This window comes from Argiope bruennichi, chromosome 9 (assembly GCF_947563725.1).
Source record: "Argiope bruennichi chromosome 9, qqArgBrue1.1, whole genome shotgun sequence".
NCBI lineage: Eukaryota > Metazoa > Arthropoda > Arachnida > Araneae > Araneidae > Argiope > Argiope bruennichi.
In genome coordinates, this window is record NC_079159.1 from 118,372,298 (window position 1) to 118,399,047 (window position 26,750).

General features: G+C 28.3%; 1 protein-coding gene across 3 annotated transcripts in view; it reads left to right on the forward strand.

Moving 5' to 3' along the window:
- The window catches only part of LOC129983719 (complexin-like), a 550,382-nt gene that overhangs the window by 283,931 nt on the left and 239,701 nt on the right, over window positions 1-26,750 (forward strand). The window contains exon 1 of one of the 3 annotated variants that reach the window (XM_056093318.1): window positions 8,631-8,649. The exons of the other annotated variants lie outside the window; for them this stretch is intronic. The gene's annotated coding sequence lies outside the window, so the exon portion shown is untranslated. Of the gene's footprint in view, window positions 1-8,630; window positions 8,650-26,750 lie in introns of those variants that run through there. 3 annotated transcript variants of the gene reach the window in all.

Here is a 26,750-nt window from a genome sequence, read left to right on the forward strand (position 1 = left end):
AATTTTATAACTTTAAACGAGTAATTGTTGTGTGTGTGTATATATATATATATATATATATATATATATATATATATATATAACCAATCTAAAGTAAGAAATAGTTTGAAAATGAAACTAAAATGAAAACGAAACAAAACAGTTACGAAATCGCAACTGCAGCTACTTCTAAAACACAGATGAATTGATACAAAAGTATTAGAATCAAGTTAATAGGAAAATCAAAAAAATCAAATAAAAATTAAACCAAAAAAATTATAAAAAATATCCTTTTGTCCTTTAGTGCTATTTTTTGTTTTTATTGTTATTTTTGTTATTGTATTTTTACTTTGTAGTGGTTATTTTCTTCTAATTTGTTGTTTTGTATTTTCCTTTCTGTTAAAATGGTATATCTCTTGGGCATAATTTCAGGGGATTTTCGGGTCACGAGGAATCATTATTAGACAAATGTCTGCATTTCCTCACAGAAAAAATCCCTTTCTTTGAATCCCTGCCTGAGGGTGACCCTTGAAAAAGTCTTCAGGACGGATTCTTTTTTTATATTTTTTATAATTTTTTTGGTTTAATTTTTATTTGATTTTCCTATTAACTTGATTCTAATACTTCTGTATATATATATATATATATAATTTAAATTTATTTATTTCGTGTATCTCTGAAACGGCTCTAATATTTTTAATAACTATTAGAGCCTTTTTCTATGTGTTCTCATGCTGAAAATGACATATACTACAATCTGGGATCCGATTTCTCAATGGTAAAAGTGTAAGTTCAAAAATATAAGTAATGATAGATAAATGTAAAATGAATACTGTAATATAGCAGAATGTTTTGAATAACATGTTTAAAGCGCAATCATGATTTTTTTCCATTTAAATGACCATTTTATATGTAGGTTAAGATTGAAAAATATGTAGTCATTATGTGATTCGCACCTAAATATTTTCTTCAAAAAAACACGATGTTATAGAGCAAATCTCGGTCCTCCTGGTATTTTCAATAATAAACAAAAATATCCTTTTTCCAAATATTTCTTTCTTTTTTCAGAAACTTTCTTGCATCATATTGTGCATTAGCATTGAATATTTCGCTAATCACCAAAGCAAACGCCTTAATAAATTATTAAATTAATCAAACAATATTCAGAGATTATTGGTGGTACTTGCGCAAGCGAAGCATTTACAACTAAAGTCTATTACTGTAATGATTGAAACATCCATTAAGTGAAAGAAGCCATTAATGATTTTTGAAAGCACGGTCAAGCTTTACTTCGCTCTTACTGGGCAAGGGAAAACGATTAATTAGGAAATGCGCTTCATTTTCTTTTCATGCCACCGGACCTTTCAGTTTTCAGCGAGGAAGGTTTTATAGATTTCCCCGACATATTATTTGCCCCTTCAAGAGAATTGATGCATTAGCGATAACACGTTGTTCATTTCAGTGTTTTAAAATTAATCACCTGTTTGGTCTCTAATCTTCTTTTCTTGTATATTCAAAATGTCACTTAGCTGTCTAATAACGAATAGTATTGTGAAAATGAATGGAGTTATTGCATTGAAAGTATTCAATCTGCCTATGAATTTGGATCATAAACAATGATTGAATGTGTGTAATGCAGCGATTTCAACGGAATGCATAGATTTATTTATTTTTCGTCAGTAATATGAATTGAACCAATTTTCATTATGCATCATTTCAAAATTTGCCTAATCAATAAGCATATATTAAAAATAATCTGTTTATAAAAATATATATGTAAGGATATCTTAATCTAATCTAAATCTGAATTAATTTCCAAATTTTTATCTTATCTTAAATTAGCCCATATTATTTTCATTCTAAAATAGTCTTTTATTTCCTGATTAAATTCTCACTTTTTTTATTTAATTAATTATGCATGCGCACTGTAAAACTGCTGAATTTAGCAGGTTTTCAAGCTCAAAGTGAAGGAATAAAAACCCTTAACACATCTTTACATCATTCTTTTAAGAATACCTAAATTTCCATTTCCTAAGTGTATACTTGTCAAAGAAATCTCTATAAAAATCGCATTGTAAAACCACTGAAGAGAAAAATTTGGGCCTCTTCTGCTCTTGTATCGCTATGTAGACTGACGTATCTCATCGCTTCTTCCTTGTACATAATATGTCTCCCGGGATGAAGTAAATCGAAGTTAAAATTTCAAAAGTTTCTTCCATTCGGCCACGCACCCGCTAAAACCTGCTTACATATATATTATGATATCCAACAACTGTTATGATCAGTTTTATAAGATTTAAAATTGAGAAATTATTTGAATTGTGGCAAAATGCGATTGCTATCTTTTAGTCACACTCTAAATTCATGTTCCATTAAAAATGAATTAGTTATTTTGAAAATTATATAAATCCTAACAGAATGGTGATGACAGTTCTAGGTTAATGTCAAAATATTAGTTTTTCGCAGTTTCCAAGGTGAAGTTTTCCATAAAGTGGTTTAAGATGAATAATGCATGAAATCATGATTAATGCACACACACACACATACAAAAAAAACACACTGATTAGTTTATCAAAAATAGAGTACGAAGCAATTCTTTTCGCCTGGATTTGAATTCTGATTTATTTTTCATGGAGAAAAAAAACCTTCTTTTAAAATTGCAACTAGAAGTCTAAAATGAATTATTGTAGAATAGTTATAGTAGAACTGTTTCGACCTCTTCGTAAAATGCACATCTAAATTGTGCTGCAAAAATGTAGCGATAACGAATGCACTCGTCATACACAAAGTATGTGTAATATGAAATGACTTTTATTTTTTATCTTAATTATCGCTTTTATTTATTTATTTACCTAAACTAACATACATATTTTTGCATATGAGCGAAAAGAAATATATAAAAAAAATTATTTATTATTTTAATTTGCTGTTAGAGAAGGGTATTGAGCAAAACATGGTGCAACGCATAATAATCTTTTATTTGTTCTTTTGATTTCGACTTGGCCTCAAAATATTTTAAACATCTTGAAATTTATGAATACATTTGAGTTTTTACTAAAATTATAATTCAAACTGCAAATTGTCACTACTTATTACACCGAATAAACTTGTCATAATGCAAAATGTTGTACTTTTTCTATGACGAGTATACTCGTCAAAAACAATTAATTTCTTAAATGGATTGAATATCATCATATTAGGCTTCATAAACTCATTTACATATTTTTCGCAGAGAATATATCAGTGCTTCAACAAAGCTATGGGATGCCGAAGGAACTTAATAATAAAAATTTCTCTCAACTCCTCTACTTAAATCTTTCGGAAGCCTCACTCCTGTCATTTTACATATCTTACAGAAGCCTACCTTTTCTTAGATCTCTAATGTTCTTAAGAAAACAGAAAAAAAGAATCTTTATGTGTCGTGCTAAAGATAGCGTTTCTTCAAAGCGCCTTCCTCTGTTCATTTGTTCCACGAAATCTCGAGTTTTGGTCCCGAACATTCTCTCTTCTGTTATAACCAGATTTTTCCTCGCCTACGTTGCCGTTAGTTTCTCTCTTTGTCTTCTCTTGTTTTTGTAATCGGTTCCTCTGGGAGTAAGCAAATAAAAAAAATGCGGGAACTTCTGAAAGTTAAAAGGAGAAGCATTTTTCATATCTCTCGTGTTTTTCTTTCACTGCTCATTATTTCTGCCTGAAGAAATAGAGACTGTTTGGACTTATACAAGTGTTATGTATTATTATGCAAGTACATAAGAACATCAAAGTTATAATACTCTAGAGCAGATCTCACGAAATGTTATCCACTTATGTATGAAATATTTCCTTTTATTTTCTGTTTCCATTAAATAAATGTTCATCACCGAAAATGTGTATGTATTAAAATAAAAATTCGGAAAAATATTGATTCAACATTTTTAAAAACAAAATTAGTTTAAGAAAGCGAATTCATAACGTAACTAGTTAAATAAGATAGATTTTATTTATTATAGGCGCACACTATTTATGCTAATAAGTATGCTTAAATACGTAATTTCCAAGTCGGTTTTCAAAACTACATTTTTGAGATTAGGTTCTTTATTTTAGGAATATTTGTTTCAATACATTACAATACAATTTATATTACATTACAATTTGAATATTCACTTTTATATTCCTGACATGCTATATTGCTTCATTTAATTAATTACGAGCATCTTAATATCTGAATTCATGTAAGATTCTTAATATAATGAAATATTCAGCGACAACTCCTATTAATAAAATGCTTTCATTTTTATTGTAAAAGTTGTAAATCAGTTGCACTCGCTGGTAAAAGGAAAAAAGAAAAAAAAAAAAAATCGACGAAGAATTCCGTCAACTTGAAAAGCGAAAATTCCAATGCAGCTAGACTGTTGAGGAAAACCTCCTGAATTTTTTGTCTCAGTTGAGAAACATCCTGCAAAAGAAAGCAGAAATTCTATACTTGCCATGAAAAAGGAACTGAAAACGCACCAAAAGAAAGAAAACGAGAGATTCTCTTCTCTTACGTTTCTTCCTGTGCCTTTATTATGGCTGTATTCGTCGTCGCACACTTGGCGAGGCTTTTTCGTGTCCACAAAATAAGTTCCGAGCCTCTCGGGGGTCGCTTTTGAGATCCCAGAAGAAAACAGAATCCCAGTTTGTTGTCTTTGCATTCCCAATTTTGAATTCGAGTTTGAAACAAATTTACATTTGAAACAGCACACGTCGTCATTTTCTTCCTGTCTTCTTCCAGACAGCGCAAACCCTTTTTCCGTATTCAGGTGAGACGCGTTTGAAGTTTGCGACCGAAGCTTTGGAGAGCCCGAAATCGAAAAAGAAACAATTGGAAAGGGCTCGGAGCGGCTTCAAGAAGACAAAGTCAGCAATTTCTCTTATCCTTATACCAAATTACATTACTCGATGACAAAAATTGCCTCATAGACAAAACAAGACGAGAGAACATATGTTCGTTTCGATGAAAAATCGCTGATCTTATTAAAATTAGCTTATGTTTTATTCATATGTTCGCGTTAATTTGAATACAGTGCAATGAAATTTCATAACTGTTTTATTTTTCCTGCATCTTTCACGTTTTTTTTATTATAAATAATTTCCTGTTTTACTTAGACTTTTGTTGTTAATATACCATCATCTGCATCTTATAATCTGTATTTAAAAAATATGTTTATAAATCTTTCAGTGGAAGTCAGATGAGCGCTTTCAATAATTATTTTTTATATTTAAATTTGTATTCAAGTTGAAGTAGAAATTAATTTAAAAAGTACCTTCTTAAGCCTCTTTGCTGTTCTTTCTTTCTTTTAAAGAGAGTGATAATAATAAATTTTCAAAACAAAAAGTAAAATTTGAATTTAACTGAGTTTGGAATGACAGAAGTTAAATATGGTATATATTAAATTTCACAATATTACATTTAGGAAGAAATAACATCAAATTGTCAAAAACAAAAAAACAAATTGATAGGTGAACACCGCCATTTGATTTTTTGAGATAACTCTTTTGTCAACTACTGCAAAGGACCGTGATGCTTTGAATTGAAAATTTTATTTAAATTAATTTTTTTTCTATTGATATTAAATTCAATATCGTGATGAAATATAATTTCATCGGAAACTGCAGAATAAGCGATCATGATTTTCTCATATAAAAATATCATACTGCATCATAATATTTTTGCAAAGTTTAATGCAATTTGGTTCCTTAGTTTCTTCTGTCAGTGTTCTTTTTTTTATAAAAAAATTCGCAAATTTGGCATTATTAACGATTATTAATCCGAATAAATCGCTTTTGTCACCTCATCCTTATCTTTACCAGATTAATAAACAAATATGTTACGAATAATGTCTAAATTATGTTGTATTTTTCGAATACAAAATTTAAATTTATTCCTATCGGTTGAGTTCGGAAAACGGTATTGAATCAATTGGACTTTAACATTTCAGTTATTATTTTAAGAAAAATAGAATTTACGAAGATTTATATAATTTTAAGAATTATTTTATTTATTTGTTTATGATATGATACTTCAAACTTATTTTCAGTCCATGTCCGATTTGAAACTGTTTCTGCGGTATTGATTTGAATATGTAATAAAGAAAAAAAAAAGGTTTTATCATTTATTTATTTTTTATTTTTACAAAGAAAAGAAAGTTGTTGATAATTATTCCCAGATGCATGGAATTTATGTTAGTGTTTAGTATCAGAATAAATTTATCTAACTTTTTTGTACTGACATTACATTAAATGGTAATCAACGTTTTGTTCTTAAAATAATGTAACCATTGAATAACCAAATAATTGCTGGTCACAACCCATTCTTTAACTTATTTTGTAATTTCAACTCGTTCTATTTAATATTTTTGAAATGAATCAAAGTACATATTTGGCTTTGAAATTAAAAACATTAGTTTTCTTATGGGCAAAAGTTTTTTTTTAATTACAATATCTTGATATATATTTTTGCAACACTGTTTAGTACTTGTTAAAATCACTAATTCTTTCTCAATGGAACCGTTAAATATATTTGAATTTCAACATGAATGCATTTATTTCCCCCATTTTGGATACATTAATCTGATATATGAAATTATCAATCCATAAATAAACAATGTGCAAAAACACCTATATAAAATTTCCTGAATCTATATAATAAAATATAAAATATACATTGTATTTAGAAAGCGCTAATGCTGCTACAACTAAAACACAAATGAACTTAACCAAATTAAAATTATTAAGTTTACAGCCAAAGAATCAAAAAGAAAGATTAAATGAATCCGATCCGAAGACTTTCTCAAGGGTCACCCTCAGGCAAGGATTCAAACCAGGGATTTTTTCTGTGAGGGATCTGACTTTCGTCCAACAAACTGACCCCCCTCGTGACCCGAAAATCCCAGAAAATTGAGGTTTTGGAGATAAAATTAGTATTTAAGATTAAAGATAATTATACTCAAACAAGCAAAAGCATTCCAAATAAGACCACTGCAAATCAAACCACAAATTGCAAAATACATGAAAACCTCAATTTTCTGGGATTTTCGGGCACGAGTGGTCAGTTTGTTGGACGAAAGTCAGACCCCTCACAGAAAAAAATCCCTGGTTTGAATCCTTGCCTGAGGGTGGCCCTTGAGAATGTCTTCGGGTCGGATTCATTTTATCTTTCGTTTTGATTCTTTGGCTGTAAACTTAATAATTTTAATTTGGTTAATCTGATATATTATATTCTTTTGGAAGTAGATTTTTTTTTTTAGCGAAAAGAGCTTCATACTTACCCAAATGTCCTCGAGGTTTTTCCCTCTATTTTAATAAACAACAGTATAGTACCATCCTATATAAATGGATCTCAATATTTCAACGCCATTATGGGTTTGGTTTCCCTTTAATAATGAGACCAAACCGTACCACTACGAATAGATGCTATTACGTCGTGCACACTAATAGTTACAAGGGAGAACGGACCTTTAGACCAATGAAAAACTAGAGAGCATGCAAGAAAAGGAATGAAACAAAGAAGAAAAAGGGCAAAACCTCGTGGAAACCCAACCCTCCCGCCCTTTTTATCGATCGGAGTAACTGATAAAAGCAGAAGCTGGGGGAGGGAGATAATGCAATTAGATACTGAAGCACTTGCTTTTCCTGCCAACGGTCATCGAGACGGGAAAGAACACAGTTACCAGTTAACAAAAATTTTAATACTGCCTTTCCATTTCGTGGATCTAAAAATTTTTAATGATATATTAATAATTAGAAAGAAATCTGGTGAATAAAATCTCTTGATATGACGATAAAAAAATAATAAAGGTAAACCTTTCTAGAATATCACTAATAGTTTCAAATATTTTTTCTTGTAGAAATTTGATCTAAGTTACATATAGTAAACAGATTTTTCTTTAAAATTTTTCATCAAGGCATATAAATAGATTTTTATACATGTAAGGAAATTTGTACCGTTAGAGAAAGTTTTAAGCGCAATACCATAAAATTAGAAAACTGCCCTGTTCTGTTCTTTATATTGTGAATATTGTAATATACTAAAACTACTTAAATGTTATAAAATATTCTTTTTGTTAATTTATAATTAAAAACATAGTTGAATTTACTTAACCTAGAAATACATATTAATAATATTCTAACTCATTAATGAAAAATGGCTCTGGATATTTCTCTCCCAGTCAAAATTAAAAAATAGTCAATTAATACAAGATGTGTTCATGATTTATAATTGAAAAACTCTTTCACTGAGTGGCATGTAAATTAATATATAAAGGTAGCAAGAAAGAAAATAATGAACAATCGTTTTGCTTTAATCAAATAAATAAATCCAAGATATATAATGTTTGTTAGTATTTTATTATGAGAAAAAAAATATGAGTAGAACCAAATTCTAATTTTATAAATATTTTACTATACTGTATTGTAAATGAAATGTTGAATATAAAGAAATGTGAGAGAAAATAACCCCATTTATTTATTTTAAAGCATATAAATTTTTGAGATTATTCATATTTTTAGTCTGTTGCATGTTGTGCTTCTATATTAGCTATTGTTCTCTGCACCACACAATTTTCAAAATATTTACTATGTAATTAATTATTTACTTTTTTTCTTTTTCAGGTAAGCCGAAATCCATTTTATCAGCCCATGTTTCTAGAGGTAATGTACTATTTCAGAATATTTCAAAAAATTATTAGCAAAAAAACAGATAATTAAATTTAAAAAAATGAAATTAGAAAAAAATTTTAATTTAAATATGTTAAAATTCTTAAGGCATATGAAGATGGTAATTCTTTTTAGAATAGTGTTTTCAATAACTGAATGCATAATAGTAATAATCAATATAATTAAAATCAATATAATTTACTAAAAAATATCAATTAAATTTCGAGAATATATTTAAAAAAATGATTAATCTCAGAATTTTCAAATTAATTATATTTTCAAAGAGTTCGACGAGTTATTTTTCTAATTTATGCAAATGAGTTTATAATATGCCTTATTAAAAATTACTTCAATGTAAAAATTGAATTTTTAATATTAGAATATTATTTCTTTTCCTCATGCAAAAAATTCAAATTAAGAAAACTGAATGATATTAAAATAAATTTCTGGTGCATAATGTAGTAGAATCTTATCGCTAATCTTCTTAATGAATTAAATAAATTTCTTGAAGCTATTTACTTACTTTTAAAAAAAATCACAAATTCGTTTTTTTTAAATATATCATGAAAGGGTATTTTCTTTTTATCTAAATATTTCACATATGCATAACATTTCCTAATTAAGGTTTTTTGGCCCAAAGATATTTGTCTTTAAATTTCGATAAAATCTAATTATTTTTCTTTTCGCATATCTGAAATAGAAAGAAATGGAACAAAGAGTTATAATTTTTCGGTGCTATGATATGAACTCTAATTGATTTGTTTAAAATTGAGAAATGAATTGAATTAAAAAAGTTAATTGAACTATTCTAAAGTATGAAGAAAAAGGGCTGAAAACGGTTTAATTGATTCACTTTTTTAGGTATTCAGAAATCTTTATTTTTAAATTATATTTTAAACTACAAAATTATGCACTTTTAATTTGAAGGGTACAAGGTGTTTATAATAAATAATTTAATGTTTGAAAGCCGAAAACTAATAATGAACAAATGAAATTTGCTATTTTAATTTCATAAACATTGCACAAATTTTTTTTCTTCATTTGTATATCAAACTCTCTAACAACCCAAAAGAAATGGAATAAAAGTGAGCAGGAAAAGTGTAGATACAATCAACTAAGAAAACTTTTTAATTTTCTTCCACCAGAATTATAATATGTATTGAACTGCAAATTATTGGAAAATTGTTTTTTCAGTTAAAATTTAAATGGCCCGAGAAAAATATTTGTTTCCTGGAGGTATTTTAGAAAATACATTTATTTATAAGCTTTCTTTTGGAAGTTTTTTTTTCTTTAACTTTATTCAAGTAATGTAATGGACGAGCAATTGGTGTTGTTAATGTGTGTTACACTTAAATTTTTACGCACTTAATTTCCAAATGCTTAATTTTTCGCAAAAATGACAAAGAAAAGTTTTACCTGTTCCACAGAAATTTTTTATTCAAGAAATGAACAAATATAGCTTAAAAACTTTATTTTTAAGAGTAAAAAAATTAACTTTTGATAAATGTGTATAAATCAGTGTTGTCGTTTCATTTTTATCTTTTATGAATTTTTTCAACTGAACTTGTTTTGTTTTTATGTTTTTATTCGTCCTTTTATGCGAATATATTTTCTAGCACATAAATCAATTTATTAAATTAATTTTATTTTAAATAATAAAAGCATCGTGTTTGGCAATATTAACAATTTAAGAAATAGGAATATGATAGTGTTATATTCAATTTTATAATTTTTCATTAAATAAATAGTAATTCATTATTTTCCGTCCTTTTAAGAATCATATCCTTTTAGAATAATTGATAAAAGTACTGTTCTACATCTTTATTATAATGACATCAAACATGTCATGCTAATACTGTTGTGACGAAACTAAAAACTGTTTTTCAAGTTAGGATCATTAAACACACCTTAATGTATCTTTTTTCACTTGCAGAAACGATGAAAAAATATTTACCCTTCTTCCCTTTGAAGAACAACATGTTTCATACATTATAAACCTTTTCAACACTAACTTTCCAGATGTTCAATCGGATATTTCATCTCTATTATTCTCAATACGGAATTTAAATTTACAAATTTCTTAAACAAGATTATCATAATCGATAAATCAAAATCCCGAAACCGTATGAGAATGATTCGAGTGTGAATTGAAATCAAAATGATAAAATCTATTTATTAAGGTCACATAATTATAAATTCTGAATGATAAGTTGTGGTTCTCTTTCCAAATGAGCACAATAAACAGAGCTGATTCTTAATTAAATACCTGTAATTCTTCAATCCATTTTTTGAAAAAGTTGATTTAAAGTTACAAGTTTTGAGGTAGGTCAAGGAGACGCATGTAAACATCCTTAATACTGTTCTAGAAACTGGCCATTGGAGATTACTGATATATATGCCATTCTTCAAATTTGTAGTGATACATCCATGTCTTGGGAATCAGTTAAAATATATTATTCTACAAAATGCTTTTTTTTTAAATTCCCGCATTTGAATACTTGGGAGCCACTGCACATGCAAATCTAAATACAAATACTATGATTTATTAAGATAAATTGGTTTCTGGTACCTAATGAGTTTTCTGAAAATTTGGAGACGATTATTGAGGGTTTTTTTTATATTTATCAAAAACTGATTAGAAACTATTGAGAAGATTGGTTTTGGAATGTTCTTAATATTTTATATTTTTAAAAAAAATGTTGGAATATGTTGAGACTCTGATAATAAATTTGATTGTTTATGATATATGCGTGATTCTTAAACATACGGAAAGTGGTAAAATTCCGAATATTGCAAAATTACTTTCCATCAGGAATGATACCAACAAATCAACTCTGAGTAAAGCTTCAAAGCGTAACTAGGTTAGTAAAAGTATTCTATCATCCTGCACTTGTAAGAATTCATTTTGCTAATAGGATGTAGAATGTCTTCTCAAGCCAGAGCTTGAATGTATTCGTATCAGCATCTCTGTTCTACTGATTTGCCCAAGAACTGTTGAAGAATTTTATGCCTTAAAACGAAACCTTAGTTAACATTTAAAATGTTGCTTGCTATTTATATCATAATTTTGATTCGTATTTTTGTTGGAATAAGATTTTAAATAACCGAAGCATTTCAGTAACAGGATTTCAAATATAAATCAACATCATTGAAAAACTTGATTATTTTAGTAATTTTATATAGTTTGATATGCTTTATTTTTGTAAAATAGAATTTTGTAACCGATTATTCAGTGTATTCTCGATGGTAAGACATTGTTTTAATGTTTAAAGACATATTTATCAGCAAGTTAACTAATTCAAATTAATTATGCTATTAAATCAGTATTGAGTATCAGAGTTGAGTATCAGTATAAGAGTTGATAGTGAATCATAAAAAAAATGATTTCATGATTCAATTATATTTATAATACTGGATACTAATAACAATTTAAAACGTAGAAAGTAAATATAATAAAAAAATATTTTGCTATTTAATACAATCATAGAAGTTAGTTTTTAATAAATGCTCTTCTATGTTTATATTTACATGATTCATAAGGGAAACTCGGACTTCCAAAGAAAAAACTAAACAATATATCTTATAGAAAGATAAATCTACAAGGATTCGAGTTTCTTTATGCTCATTTGAGAATATCACAAGTCATGAAATCTCCTTTCTTTGAGCTCACTGGCAGTTCGTTCAGCTCACAAAACTCATCTATTTGAGCAAACTGTTTATCTCATATGATGCCATTCTTTGCATGGCAACACATTTATTTTGCGTTATTACCTCATAAAATATTCAGATTACCTAAGGAAAAATATGTAGAAAGTTATAACCTTTAAACTCGAAGTACTTAAAAATCTTCAAAAGCAATTAAGGTAAGAAAGAATAAATTTGAAGCTTAAGTGTTTTTCTTTAAAACTAAGAGAAAATATAACGATGGAGAGCTTTTTTTTCTTTTACTTTTCAAGATAATGCTTTTGTCGCTGTGTTTGCAAGATAAAAAAAAAAAAAAAAAAAAAAAAAAGCTTTTCTTCATCAAAATTCATTGTTTCAAAGCTTTATTGCAAGGAACTATTTTTTTATGTGTCATTAAACAGGAAAATATTTATAAAAATTAATTTCTTAAAAGCAATATTTAACAGTCTCTTGTTTTTGTTATAACTTTTCATTATATTATATATTTTTTTTACTATCTACTACTTTCTTCTTTAACAATTTATTTTTATATATAACTATATGTCATTTATGTAATTGCTGCACAATAGAATACTTTAAATAAAATAGTTTATTGCAAGAATTCTTGGCAAATAATATTAGAAGCTCAGTGTAACTGTTTTTTTTAAATCAATAGATCATCTATTTTTAAACCATGGGGATCGGTAATGGGTCATAGGAATGACCAAAGAAAATCTTCATTCTTAAAAACATTTTTTCTGTTTGTTAAATATTTGGAAAAATATTTTCGATATTTTGTGCCCATTTTAAATCATCGGCAAATGAAATATTATATTCTTACCCATTAGCATTTCAGCAATTTTTCTAGCTTTTAATTTCAAATGATAAACTCATTTTAGTCTTCAAATACAAATGTATATTTTATTTCCTTCATGAATGTGTGAATTTATAAAATTCATAGATTTCCGAACCGTATTCCATGTTAGCAATTAGAATTTTACTGACCATTTGATTTGGTTAGGAATTTTATTACAATATTTGATTCACCATTTGGTATTTCTTAAAAATACACCTTAAAGGGATATTCATTGACTGGTGACAATCGAAATATAATTTCTGCAAGTTTTAGCTTGTTTATTAAGTTAATAAATAATATTCCTTCATCATTTACTATTTTAAAAAATTTATCTGAATACACAGAGAAGGAGGAATATTGGTTTCATTTTCCTAATCACTAATAGTAACTTATTTAGCATGAGTTAAATGAGTCCGCCTAGCCTGTCGTATTCCACATAGACTGCTGCTCTTGGAGAAATGATGCATCTCTTGGTTTATTTTGATTTATCAATCCTTGTTGTCATGCCAAACAATGTAAAAAATAATTAAGTATTTACCTCCTATTCTCACTAAAACTATTAAATTTTTTTAAAATGAATAATTTCTTTTAATAAATTGCTAATTTTGCTTCCAATACTTTTTTTAAATTCTAAAATATTATTTTTCTCATTAAATTATCTATAATACACAGTTGAAGGTAAATGATAAAAACACATTTAAGGCATCAAAAAAATTAATTTACTTTTTTATTTGGAAAAACCAAAAATTTAATAAATGTAAACATACGTTTTTTTTTTATTAATAATAAGTCAATCCTTGTGCACCACAAAGTACAGCACAAGGCTTACAGAGGTAAGTTGAAACAACTACATACATAGAAAAAAATATGTACATATAAAAATAAGGATAAAAACAACAGGAAAAATTAACAACAAAACTAATTAAAAATTGTAGCAGCAAAGGCAATAAATTTACAGAATGAGAAAAAAGCCATTTTGTGGTCGACCAAAACATGAAGCGGAGGTGGAAACTTAATATTACAGGCATCTAGATCCACAATAAAATCTCTTCTCCCTTCAGTAAGTTTGGAGCAATCAAAAAGCAAGTGTTCGACATTTTGAACTCCACCCACGCTGCAAGAGCACAGATCAGTGTTCGATAATCCAAATTTCTTGAGATAGTAATTGAAATTACCGTGTAGAGTAAGAAATTTTGTTAAGTGGAAATCACTGAAAAATGCTTGTTATTCAACCTTTGAGAAATTGTGGGGAAAATAATTTGGTTCAGAAAATATTTTTCAAATTATTAATTTACACTTACTTTCTCAAGAAAATTCTTTCACGATCACGGTATTTTTTAAGAGGAAATAATTCTTTTTGTCTTTCAAAATGTTTAAAACTCTAATAATGAACAAATTTTCAATAAATTTTTGTTCAATATTTAAAAATGAATGGAAAGAATGTAATTTCCATAGAGTAAATCATTTAGAAAATTATTTTTATTTTTTTTCAGCCTTATCATATTAAACACCTTTATTTGGTCTTGCATAAAATGTTAGTATAAATATACTCAAAATAATGCCATGTGTTTTTATAGAACAAGCTTATTAATTTTCAAAACATTAGAAGTAAATATCAGAAAATATAAATGAAATATGTATAATGGATATGTGTATGCATAGTAATCTGTAATAATACTAATCTATTAGGAAAAAGTAATTGTGCAGGATAGAAAAATAAAATTATTTATTTCTTCCTTAATAATTTCATACAGATGCTTGTTCTTTTCAAGTACAATAAACCAAAACTTAAAACTAGTGAAATTTAAATATAATTAAAAACTATATTTATCAGCAGTTTAGCTAAAAGTGAATAATCTATGTAATGAAAGGGAGAAAACTAAGAATAAAATGGCAACATTCTACATAAAATAATGAAAATGGGTTGTTATATATTCATTTATCATATGTAATGAAATCTTATTTTTATGTTCATTATAAGTTCATGCATTGTGTAAGCTCCGAATATATAATCATATAAGTAATTAACTTCCAAGCAATTTTTAAAATATAATTTTTGTTTTTTGTCAACTTTATTTTTACATATTGTATGTCAAAATTCAAAATAAAACCAATTATAAACAAATGAGTAGGAAAATTCGTCCTCTAAATACTTGGAGAGTCTGCTTTCATAGCATTTCTCATATTATAATATTATATTAATAGTACCTTTTTGAATATTAATAAAATGTTATTAATGATAATTAGAAAAATGTCTGATAATTCACTAATTAGATTCTTATTTACCATTTTATAACAGTAATGGATAAAAATAATGTTAAATAAATTGTATATGTTCAGATTGTTAATTCTCTATATTCTTAAATAATCTTGGTTATTTCTGGAAGTTTTATGTTTTTTCTTAACTTTTCTTCATACTTTTTAATGGTAAAAAAGGAAGCTGGATGAAAAAAGAATGAACAAATTGGCTTGGATTTGTAAGGAATAATTAACCTAAATGTAATAAGCCCTTTACTAATAAGTACATTATGGAGTAATGATTCTGACTGCAATTATATAAATAGAAAATAGCAATTATATAAATAATGGTGTAAATTGTAATGATAAAGTGGCAATTTTAGGTTAATGATACCATTTATTATAAGTTAAATATGTGAGAATATTTAATTTATTGCCAGTTTCTTATTCCCCCGTAATGGTAATTATCACACAGAAGTTACATAATTGGAAAATAATTTTACACCGTTTTCACAATTTAGAGAATGGAAAGCTAATTAGCTAACAAATGGACTTCGTGAATGCACATGCCATTGTAAAGAAAATGTGTTACAATATTGTATTTTTAATACTTCGTCTACTTTCGCCCCAAATTGCAGCATATCTGTTTGGCAAATAGTAAGCAATATAACACACATCAATTATATGGAGAAAGTAAAAATGGAAATTTGTTCATTGATGTGTTTCGCAGTTGCATTGTCTCTTGTGAATGTATTATGCGGTAGTATTTCATTTTGGATAATTTATTCCTCTTTCGTCGACGAAATGTCGATGTTCAGACTTTAAAATAATAGGAAACATACCCACACATACACACATTAAAAAAAGGTCATAAGACTCATAAATTAATTGAAATAATGATTATTGTAACAATATATTTCTAACTTGCTAAGAAGAAAGTGCTATTTAAATTTTAAGTTTTTATTTTCTTTGGAACTACATGCAGATACTTAGACACGTGTACCACCTAAGCTTCCATTTGCCAACTCCTGCTTCAGTCTATTGTAAACACAATGAACAAACCTTTCTTTTTGCGAGAAATATGTTCCGCGTGCAGTTCCTGCCTCCCTGGAGACATTCCTTTCGGGCCCTCTTCCTGAAGCTCTTAACTCATTACCTCCTTCCATACATCATCGTCAGCATCTTTGTTTACCAGCTGTTGTGTCGGCAGCTCAAATTATAAAATAATGCGACGCTGAGCAAAAAGAGCGCAGAATCATTATTTACTGTGTGGCAGCCGTAATGGAGGCGAAAGACGAAAGTGTTCGCTTCCCAATTTGCATCCTATTGGCTGCAGATAGAAGATGGATCTTGACAGCCTATTGGGTTTGCATCTGAATTTCTGAGACACTAAAATGGACCTGTAAAGTAGAAAAATAAAAAAAGTGAGAGAGAAGTATCCCTCCCTCCCCCAATTGTGTGGGGGGTTTTGCAAGTAAAGTTTGAGAAAAATTTTAGAGTTTTTGTTGAAGATTATTGCTTGGATCTTCTGAAAAATATGCGATGTTTTGCTTTATGAAGAGTATCAAAAAAGATTTTTTGAGCATTACAGTTATGCTTATTTTAATGAAAAAATATGAATTTGAAAATGGAATTTTTCAAAAAAATGTGAAAGAAAATTATAATCTGTTAAGCCCACGCTGCTTTGTGCAATTGTATAAAATTGATTGCAAATTAAACTGAAAATTTGCTGAAAGCTAAATATTATATTATTAAATCATGTTAAACAGTCGTGATTAGGATTCCAACGTTTTAAGAAGAAATTAACATATTTAAACTAATTTTACAGAAACGTAGAAAACATTAATCACCTTAATTTTTTACATCCTAGTATACGAAATTCGTAAAGAGAAAGCATTATAATTGTCAAAAAATTCGAACACCAGATTTTGACGAATGTTTACAATTAAGACTTTTCCTAAAAACAAATTTTTGGAATTATATTTATCTGTCACTTTGTCTGTAAAGGAAAATGATAACTCAGGAACGTTTTGAACAGGAAATTTGGTATATTAACTTTTCACCAAATTTGTAGAATTCTATCTGATTTTGAATTTGTAGAATTCTATCTAATTTTGAATGAAATCCGTTCAAAGAAATTCATCTAGTTTGTTTGTCTGTTCGAATATAATTTAACTCGATAACTTCAAAATGCAAAAGGCTGGATAAATAAAATTTATTCAAGAAATTTAGCATCTAAAATGTAGATTATCAAATTTTGAGCCAAAACTTTCAAAAGGTTGGCAATGTTTGGCATGTCGTCTTGTGACTACAAGTATAGCTCTAACAAATTTTGTTTTGAATGATTTGGATGGTATTCAAAATATATATTCGGTTCTCTGTTATTTCAGTATTAATCTTAATTCAGCGATTAATTGCCAGAGATAACACTCTAATAGAATTTTTAGTAGCAATTGTTCATGAATAGAAAACGATTAATGATGCATATTTATTAGAAAACATGCGTGAAATTTTCAGAGAGACCACTCTTATAAAAGCTCACAAAATCATTATAAAGACACATTCTCACTGCAATGTAATGTTAAAGAAGCTAAGTGAAGGCTTCAGTCGTGCTTTAAAAGTATTGTAGATTAACTCTTTGGAGCTAGCTCTAGGGATGGAGCTCTAGTGTGTAAAAACTATCTCAACTTTTGAAAAGTTGAAATTATTCATAGTTATAAAATTCTATAATTTATTTAAAGTTTTGCCTTCAAATGGCAATGCTATGTACCAAAATAAAATGCGTAAATAAGTAAAAAAAAATTATACAAATCAAAACGCAGTAAAGTTGTGTATGTTGTGATAAAACTTGGCGCATTGTATGATTAGTGAATTTTTGTTGTTCATAAAGGTAAGTGTTGTTTTATTACGAATTGGTATGAAGGTATGTATTGTTTCATTTTATTATTTATAATAAAAAGAACATGCTATTTAATGTTTTATTCTAAATTTGAAGCTGAGAAGTGAAGGTGAGATTATATAGGCCTCGCCTTATTGAAACGTTATTTTTTTTATTTTGTTTAATGTATTATGTTAAAAAATCGAAATGATTATTTTTTATGGTAAAAAGAATTTTGTGCAATTAGCCTTTTTATTTGTTTAAAAATCGTGTGCCTCAAAGAGCTAAATAAGAAAACTTGTTTAATTTCACCTCTAATTGTGCTCCTGTTTTCGTTTGTGGTTATTTTCAGCAGCATATGGCAGTCGTCGATAAGTTACAATATTCCGCACCAAAAACATTCCTTATAACAATGATGCAAGTTTTCTACTCATTTCTATAGTTTTCAACTCTAATCATCGATGTTTTGAACATATATTTAAAGTGCATAGTGCGAGCGTAGTGCTTAACTTGTCGACTCCACAATTTGATGTAACTTCCTGATTAGATGGCGCGTCCTATTTGGGACATTTATTATGTTTTTAATTTCTTTAATAATGTAAGAGCATATGAGGTATTTTAGTATTTTTTGAATTTTTAATCATTTAATACTTTCACTTATTTGCAGATTTAAAATTAAAAATTCCGCAATTTTATATACGAATCAGACGCATCACTGCATACTAAGGGTAGAAGATGCGAAAATAAGAAGATGCGAGCGATTCTTAGTTGCTTTGAGAACAGCGGCCTTTCCAATAAAATGTTGTGAACGCAATTACAAATAGTTTCCAAGGATTATCATGCTAAAATATTGCATTTAGTTATTATTTCATGGTCTATAAAATCAAACTAGAACCAACTATCCGCGAAAAACATACTTCCCGATATCAAGCTATGCGATAATTAAAATTTGAAATGCTCAAATAATCTTTGTAATAAACTTCTGCAATCCACACTAGACTGTTGTTCATTATACTTGACATAGCGCATTTCCATTCCCGTTCGAATCAGTGTTTCAGAGTTCCCTCACGCTTTGAAAGGGTAAACATGCCCGACAGTGGTGTTCGAATCTGTGGAGCATTCCTGTTATGCTACAGCTTTTCTGGTCCGATGCCCGGCCTTAGATCACGTATTCTGACCGCCTTATCTTAAAGCTTGGCCTGATAATACAGCGCATTTGCATAACCCTCGAGGTTTCCGAGTCCGTTCGTCCATGTTCTAATGTCCAGCGTCAACTTGAAGACGAAGGCATTAACGAACAGCGACATGCCTCAGACACCTCCTGCAAATATTTGAGGATACACTGGTAGATAGATATTCATGGAATTTAATATTGTGGGTTTGTGTTCTTAGCTTTGTTAAGACAGGAAGTCAGTTTGAGTTGAGATAGTTGTGTTGAGATTATTATGTAGTCCTGTTTGGCATATCTTGCTGCAGCTGACTTGTGTCCAATTCTATATATATGAATGTGTGCAACTCAGTACAGAACATAATTTATCATTTAAAATGAGGAAATTTCAGTTCCAATAGTTGAAAACGCCTTCAGTCGACAATATAGGGCGGAGTATGTTTTATATGATTTTTACGTATTCAAAAAGAATATTTTATCTAAAAATATCAGTTTTGAACAATATGAAATAGTATTATGGTTCTCAAAGTAATGCATTTAAAATTATTTTGTATTTGATGTAGTTTTTTCTTTGATAGCAAGAGGCTATGAAAATACATGAAGTCATTCACTGATAAGAGTTTTCGTAGCTTATGCTCCTTCCTTGTCTTGAGTTTGTCACATGCCTTGGGTTTATTAAAAAATGAAATGAAATTTCTTTTCCTGTTAATATAGTGTGAGCCATTAGTCAAGGCACAAGTGAATGCATAAATGACTCTTTTTCTTCCTTAATCTTTCGATTGAATATAGTAAAGGCTACTATTAATTTTTCGGCATATCCTAAATTGTATTTTGTAAACGGCTGCAACATTCTTTCACTCAAATTTGAAATTTGATCCTATAGTTCGAACTGAACATATGCTTCATGCTCTCCAATTTCAAGTAATACAGTATCGGAGCGAAAAAGTATCAATACATTTACAACATTGTATTTAAAGTTAATAGAAGATATGCCCCTATAAAAGGGCTGTTCCCTTGTTATTAATACCTCGCATCTGATTGTTACAAATTAACTAATGAAAATTGTAATAGAAAATCTCATGCACAGATAGAGTTTCGGAAATAGTACTATATCATTATTATACAAGTATAGAGTAGAAGTAGTATTATAGAAGTAAATACCAAACATCAAAATTAAACAGTAGACGTTCAGAATTCTATAAATTAAAAAAAAACTTTACGAACGATAAAATCAAAACTAATCATTAAAAAAGTTCGAAGAAACAGTGATACTAACTAAAAAAAGAATAAAATAATGTTTTTAAAAAAATATTAGTAATTTCTCCAATTTGTCTGCGACTGGAGAATATACAGAATCAGCATAAGTATAAAATTATAAAATATTACTGACCTCAACTTTAACATTTGTCACAATCCAACATAAAAAAATGTAAATGAAATGAAGTTTGTGATCCCATAACTTATTTTATTCTTGCTGAGCTTTATCCACATACCGATAAATCAGTCTTTTCAGACGTTAAAAAAATCTATCTTAGTTATTTGACTTCAAGATAGAAGTTGAGATTGACTAATCTGATATTGAAGCGGATAAAAGGGGCGAGGGTATTTCTCAAGAATTACAGAGGGTTTTGGACAATTATATTATTCGTACCTTATTTTGAAATGAAAGAATTTTTTATCATAAATGTGAAATAAAAAAAGAACATGCAATCAATTATAAGATGCAGTTGCTTAATTAGGAATTGTCATCGTCGATAATTATTTTAGGGTATTCGCTTTCAATGATTGTTCTAGATTTTTCAAGTATAGTTCATTTTAAGTAAGGTTTGAATTTTTAATTCATCAATTCACTTTACTTTTTATGACAGAAAATGTTTTGCTTTCCTTGCGAAAAATCCATCACAACTGATTAATATAAAATGTTTTATGCTCTCTAAAATACTTTTCTTGACAAGATCTATTATTCCATTTTTCATCTTTTGCCTTTTCTCCACGTTACGATAAGCGCTCAAAAAGTATTTTTCGGAATATTGGAAAAAAGAGAGGGGAGAAGATAAATCCTTATGAGATAACACAATCTTTACATTTGCTGGAAGCTTCGGAAAATAGTTGGAGGTTTATATGACACGAAAATGCTATCTCCTTTTCATCTTCTTCATTCTGGACATCCTTTTTTTGACAAGACATTGGGAGAGCGGGCCCTCCCCCTCCTTCCTCCTCTTCTAGGGTGGACCGAAAGATAGGGAACTTCTCCCTTCTCAGTGGACAACCAATGCAGCTTCCCTCTTACTGACATTAAAAGAGATAAAGTCATCCAACTTAAAGTGTAGAAAGCGCAATGTTAAAGCAACATCTTTTAGTATTTTTTGGTACCCAACTACTTCAAAAGACTCCTTAAAATAGTTTGCATTTGGATAAAAGCTTCAAAATTTTTCTTCCCTTATAGATTAGGCAGAAAATTCCTTTAGGTGATGATGCGCAGCTTTAGTTAAAGTAGTGATGTCACAATGCAATGTACAGTTAGTTATTACAAAGCAATGCGCAGTTTTATTTGTAATATGACTGAAACATTAGGAGATTTGACGCTATTATATTATCAGAACAATTAATATCAGTTTAAAATTTGTGAGATTTTTCAAGAAACGTGAATAGGATGACAAAATTTTGCTAAAAGAAAAGAAAAATATTTAATTGTATTGCTTTAAATGAATAATGTTATGATGTTTATAAAATTTGTATCACAAAGAAAAATATAAGGTATATATAAAGAATATCTGATAAAACATCCATAGGTTACGTCTTAAAAAATAAAAATACTAAACAAAAAACCTTAGAATTTTTTTGAAATTTAATTAAAAAAATTTATTATTTGTTTTATATTTTATTGAAATGTTTTTAATCCGATAAACATTAGACGAAAATTCAGTTTTGGTTAAACGTGAATTGTTACTCTTAGGATGCAAGTTGATTAACATTAAGATTATTAAATTTATCCCAAAAAAGAAAAGTCTGAAAATGTTATTTATTTATTATGAGATCAAAATAAACATGCGATCATAAAGAATTTTAATGTGGATACAACTTGGAGTATGTGATAATAATATGTTATATTATAGGAAAGATAATTTATCAAAGTAAAATCTGATATTTTGATTATTTGACAAAAAAAAGTAAAAAATTCTTGACGTTATCATCTAACAGTAAAGCAACAGTTTAACAGTTGACTAAATTAAAGAAATTTTTAAAAAATATTTTCAGTTATTTAAATCCAAGATTCGTTTCCTTCTGACATGATTTCAGAAGTTCTAATGTTTATATTTAAAAAAAATATATTTCAGAATGTAATCATAAATTTTCTGTGATATTTATTTATTCTAATCACGACCAAAGCTTTACTGGTGAAATGAAACAAAATTGAGTGAAAACGGTCTTCGCAAATTAAACTTACAGTTATATATGAATATATCCAAACCTACTTTAATGCAAAAAATTTCAGTAGTCTTCCTGTTAACTTTGTAGTCAATCATAAGATGCCTGAAGATAATATGGTATTTCTTATTTCAAATCAAGATTCAGTTGAAGTTGAAATAATGAAAAATGCATAATTATTGATGCTGTTTGTCTTATTCAAACTTTCATAAGAATTTTCGTTTTCACTTTTGATTTTCCAGTTTCAATTTTTTTAAATTAAAATTCGTTTACTTTTTAAAATAAAGTGTTTGCAATTTTTCGCCATCTTCTTAGTTTTCTGTATATATTCCTCTCTATTATGTTTTATTTAGGTTAAGCAAAAAATATAAAAGATGGAAAAAAAAGAACTACACCATTTTTTTGTCATAAAGTGACTATATATTTCTAATTGTAATAATTCAATTATAATTAAAAGAATTCCTCAAAATAAAATATAATCATCCCCTCCTTAAATGCTGTCAAAGTCTGAATCCATCAACAAAATACACAATATGACGCTAAAGAATAAGAATTTATGCAAAAAGCTTCTTCAATTTTGAAGGAATAGGAATATACTGATCCTACACTCGTTAGTGGTCTTATTTTTCTTGTGGTTCATGTAAGAATCATTTGAATAATGTCGAATTTTATCATATTATTGAACAGTATTAAAAATACTATCACTTCCAAAAATGCATTAACTTTTTCTATTCTATTCTATAAATGCATGAAAGAAAGGCAAATCCAGAGATCAAAATATCAATATCCACTTTGAAAGGCAAATACAAGATTATCTTTTCCACAGGAAATAGTATTGAACATGTCCTACTCAGCGCAACCGTGTAGTTTCTTAGTTTTTCTATTTCAAGCTAGTAGAATCCTGTTATGGTAAAGGTTTAACGAGAAAACCGTCAAGTGGTCGAATTAGCAACATTCGCCGTATTCACCATGAGATTCCTCACAGTGTATGTCGTCAGTTTTGATTTCGTTTTCTTACCCTAAAGCTCTGTTTGAAATCAAATCTAGAATGATTTTATATTAGATTGGCTGATTATTTTAAGATATACATTAATTTGCGCACGAGACTGATAATTCTACTATATACATTGTATTCGCACATAATAATTAAATTACATTAATTAATTTAATAATCCATTTGTTCTTTAAACATTTTTATTTCCTGTGTTGATTCAGCTTATAATTTATAAAGCAATATTAGATTACCTACTGTGGAAGTTACTGTTCACATGCAAATGACTTAAATGCAAGTCAGTTTTTTTGAGAAATCACTTACTAAGCATTGGAATAAATATTTGTGCAGGCGTCCTGGCTTAGGGGTAGCACGTTTTTCCCCTTGATCTGGACATCCCTGGTTCGAGTTCTGGTTCGGGCATGGCTGTTCTTTACCCTGTGTTTGATCTATGAGATGTGTGAAAAAGCTTCCCTGTAAAATGGGGTTGTGCAAGCGAGTGTGTGAGTGTCATCTTCATATGAGCTAAAGTCAGACTTCTTCCCTCGGGTGCTCAGGAGGCTTTACCCTCAGAAGTTACTGCACCCCTCTTTCCCCGATCTCTTAGACTCGGTTTGAATCGGTGTTCAATCTGAGGGGGATAAACAACAACAACATAGATATTTAGTATTTCTTATACAGTGACGTTCAGCAGAATTTGAAATTATATTGTGTGTGTGTGTGTGTGTTTTAATTCTATTAAGTAGCCACATTCCATGTATTAAAATTCCTAATATTAGAAATATATATTCTTATGGATGAAAAAAAAAAGGATTTTCTTTTCACATTGCGTTCAAAAATAATTTTTTTAATTTTTAAAACAATATTAATTTTGATTCGCAAACTAACCATTTCTTTCTCTGATCATTCGTAGAGTTGTTGAAGTATTAAGATAGTAATTGCACGAGTCATAGCTGTATTGCGTAATGTTTCTGAGCAAATAAATATTCTCGTTTTGTTAGTAAAATAATGATAGAATATTTTAAAAAATTACAGCAAAATATTTTCAAAATTATGTATTTGCAAATAAAAAATATTCACCCTGATGAAATCCTATTTCTGATCTGCTTATCATTACTAGTATTTCACATTTTTTAAATATGCCTTTTAAGGTAAAAGGACGAAATTAAATTTTGGGAATCTAATTACTTTCAAATATTTTTTAGGGAATGGAAGATGTGTTTGAGAAATAAGGAATGAGAGAATGGATGCAGTATTTGTTTTTCTTCTTTTTGTATCTAATAAATTAACTCTTCGTTGTTTTTATGGGTGCAGGAGTAACAATTAAAATAAGTGAAGAAATGGGGAAAATGATGTGGTTCTTAGATTAAGTTTCATAGCTAACTAAGGCGAGTAATCAAGTTATTTAATTATCTTTTCGTGAAAATGATGGCAAAAAAAATGTAGCTAATTTATGAATTATACCAGTGTGCTTGTCTGCGAGTGCACATTGAATTAATACCCTTAACTAATTAATACACCGTTTGGGCACATTAGCATTTTTCTCTTCGCACACTGATTTTCAGCTTTGCCTCTATTTTTTTGGAGGGGGGGGGGAGTTTTCTCATTTTTTAGAAACCGAAGAATATAATTTGCTTCTTTTTTTTTTACGCCCATCATCCATTAACTAGCTCCGAATCGATCTTTTTCTTCTCGATACACTTTTTTTTCTTCGTAATGTGCATAGTTTGAAAATGAAGCTAAGGAAGGGGAAAAAATAAATAAACGCATTAAAAATTGTTTGCGTGGTAAAGATATTAATAACTTATACGACAATTACTATGAAGGCGAGTTCTCTCTCTCTCTCTCTCTCCCTCTCTCTCTTCCTTTTTTTTTCATAATGTGATTCTATAGGGCTAAGAAAAGTAATAAAAGTTTCAAAAATCTTTTTTTTTTCTTTTACTAATTTTATACATCCACCATTTACTTTAGCTGGGACTCGGAGAAAATCTTTACTTTTAATAAAACTGTAACTAAGAACTTTATTTTTAAGCCTGTTTTCCCCTTTTAAAGTTTTGCTTTAAAAATAACTGCTCGAATATTGGAAAAATTAGAAGTAAATGTAAGTTTTTGAAGAAAAGTATGGGAATATTTTGTAAAGTTTAATATTAAAAAAAATAGCTTGATTTTTTAGCAAAATGTATTAAAAACTTTAATTTCTGAAGGCTCCGAGAAGTGAAATTTGAATGCTATTTTTTTTAATCAAGTCTTTTGAAATTAAAAACTTTCTTACTTTTCTTATTACTTGGTATCTGCTAGCAACAAAATTTTCAAGGTAAACCATGGGAAGTTATTAATATATCATTGGTTTATATAAAACAAAACACTTTATTTTAATTTTTATTTATTTAACATGCATAAAACCAAAACTCTGCTCCTATATTTGAGAAATAAATAAAATCATTCAAGAAAAAAATAAAAATAGCATGAAACTTTATTGATGACGAAATTGTTTATTAATTAAATTTTCCGAGATACATTTCTATATGCCTTGAAGCGACAGGAAGAACTTAAGTGAGTTAAGCAACTGTTTTTTAAATATAGGGTATTAACTCCAATAATTGACTAATCATACATATTATTAAACTAAACTTCACTCAGCTATTTCAATTACCTTGAATATATAATAAACATTGTAACAATCTTACAACTTTGAACTGAAATCCTTTTTTAGGGCTACGCTAGAATAGACGAATAGAGCATAGACGAAACCATGCAATAAGAGAGGAAATAAAAGAAATTTGTCTGTTGTATGTCTTTTTTTTTCATTATATTTTATATTTACCTAAGAATCATATTTTCTTATTAAAAATTGGTACTTATGTGATAAAAA